Source organism: Lolium perenne, chromosome 5, assembly GCF_019359855.2.
Source record: "Lolium perenne isolate Kyuss_39 chromosome 5, Kyuss_2.0, whole genome shotgun sequence".
NCBI classification, from domain to species: Eukaryota; Viridiplantae; Streptophyta; class Magnoliopsida; order Poales; family Poaceae; genus Lolium; species Lolium perenne.
This window is the reverse complement of record NC_067248.2, coordinates 43,736,963-43,739,466: the sequence shown is the minus strand read 5'-3', so window position 1 is coordinate 43,739,466 and position 2,504 is coordinate 43,736,963.

The following is a 2,504-nucleotide window of genomic DNA, read 5'->3' as shown; positions in this document are numbered from 1 at the left end:
TTTCTTTTGTTTTCCTTGCTGTAGCACATGGTTGGATCCTAGCATTCTTGTGTGGGAGAGAGGCACGCTCCGTTTTAATTGCATAGAACGCTCTAGTTTTCGCTCTTATTGTTCTGCGAGTGTTCTAGTTTGCTAGTACTGCGTTTAGCTCTTGTTCTTTCACTCAAATTTTGTTCAGAGCTCGTTAGTATTCATTGTTTATGTATGATTATCTCTCTGTTCCATAATAATTTTCATCTCTGAGAGCTATTTCAAATAAATTGATTGGTGTTGAAGACGAGTAAAAAATTTCATGCTTATAGTGATGCAAAAGAAAGCTTGCCTAGACTGTGGCATAGACTTTGGCATGTCATGTTGAATGTTATTTTTTTCATATGCTTAGTATTTATTGTTTTAGCATGACTTGTCTTAAATAGCTGCAATAATGTGCTATTGAAAGAATCATGTGTTGTTTCCATCATACAAAGCATAATATTGTGGTATTTTCCTTTGATGCTTTATTGGGTTGACTTGGTACATGCTTACATCATGTTATGACTACAACCAGTAAACTAAAGCCTCTATGGTCATTTAGTTTCTGATTTTTAATATCACTTTATGGTTTGATTAATAATATGTTTTGTCGCTATGCATGATTATGGCCATTATTACTCTCTTACTTGGTCGCTCTCAGTCTTTTGCTAGCCTCCGCCTGTACTGAGTATGAGCTCTACTCGTGCATCCAACCACCAAAAACTAAAGTTTGCCAATTGTGTCCACCATATCTACCTACTAGCATTATTGCTATTCCAAGTATATTCATCATGCTTTTATTTATCTTCCAAATTAAATTTTGGCATGAGAAAATTAGTTAGTAAAGCTCTCACGAACTTGATGGCACATTTACTTTCTTGCACTTAATAAAATTGAGCCATTGTGACTATCTTATGAAGTTTATGTGTTTGAAAATTGTGAGTTGGGAGTTAGCACAACCATGCTTTCATGGGGAATGCTTTCAACATTGCACTTATTCCTATTTAGATGATGTCATGTTCTTTTGTTTATGGATGCCTAGCGGTGCGAAATAAAATGGAAACTTGTAAGTCCATGGAGTTTGTATATATGTTAGAGAAACGCCTGGGCCATCAATTTAAGCCATGCATCATTCATGGTGGAAATTTACGGCGAACCATAGTGGCCATTCTATGAAGCATCTTCAATAAAAAGTTGTACACATAGTAAATAAAAGGATTGCTGAGATGCTCATTGTCTGTTTGTCTTGTCATTTTGGCATGGGATTGCTCCTATGCAGGAACTTCCATATAATGGGTCGGGAGGTACCCCGTTGGCGTTCTCAATGATACATGTAGACTTACAATGACAAGAACTTATTTGGGACCTAAGTTGAGTAGCATGAGGTTTAGGTACTCGTATACAAGGGGCACGAGATTTTCAACTTGTGATTTATCAAGCATATAACTCATATTTTCCCTCACATTAACTTAAACCATTCAAGATGCCTATGACAGGGGCAATGAGAGCTCAAAGCTAATGAGTACCATACTTTTTGGAAGGTTTATAAAACTTTTTAATCTTGCTTCCTCTTCAAAGAGCCTTTCTTTTACTTTTGTGTTGAGTCTTCATCTTCTACTTATGCACCAATTAAGAGAGCATAGTTATCATTCTTAGTATAATGTGCATAGTTCTAAAATTATTATTGATTGATTCATGATTATGTTATTGCTTGCTCTCAAATTACTAGCATCTAGTCACCCTTTGAACTTTAAAGGTATCCTAGAATTTATGTTTTGCTACTTTATAAAGGACATGCTGAGTGATACGTCCAATTTGCATCACTATTTTGTATCATAATTTGCTGTTATTCATTGATATATTTCATATTTGGACACAATACTTATGTTATTTCATCTATTTTGCATGTTTCATCATTATTGGAGGATCAAGCACCGGAGCCAGGATTCTGCTGGAAAAAGCACCGTCAGAACGCAATATTTCGGAAGATCAACTGTGGAAGGAAATTATACCAAAAATCCTATTTTTCAAGATGACGAAGGAAGCCAGAAGGAGGAGCTGAGAAGGCCCAAGGTGGGGCCAGACCATAGGCCGGCGTGGCCCATGGCCTGGCCGCGCCACCTTGTGGTGTGGGGGCCCCACAGCCCCTTTCGCCTCCTTTTCTTCGCGAAACCCTTCGTCCCGAAAACCTAAGCCACAGAGGGTACCTCACGAAGAGTTACAGCCGCCTCTGCGGGGCGGAGAACACCAGAGAGAAAAGAGCTCTCCGACGGGCAGGAATCCGCCGGGGAAATTCCCTCCCGGAGGGGGAAATCGACGCCATCGTCACCGTCATCGAGCTGGACATCATCTCCATCACCATCATCATCATCTCCACCATCATCACCGCCGTCTCCACCGCTGGACACCGTCACCGCCGTAGCAATTTGGGTTTGATCTTGATTGTTTGATAGGGGAAACTCTCTCGGTATCGATTTCTACTTGTTGTTGAT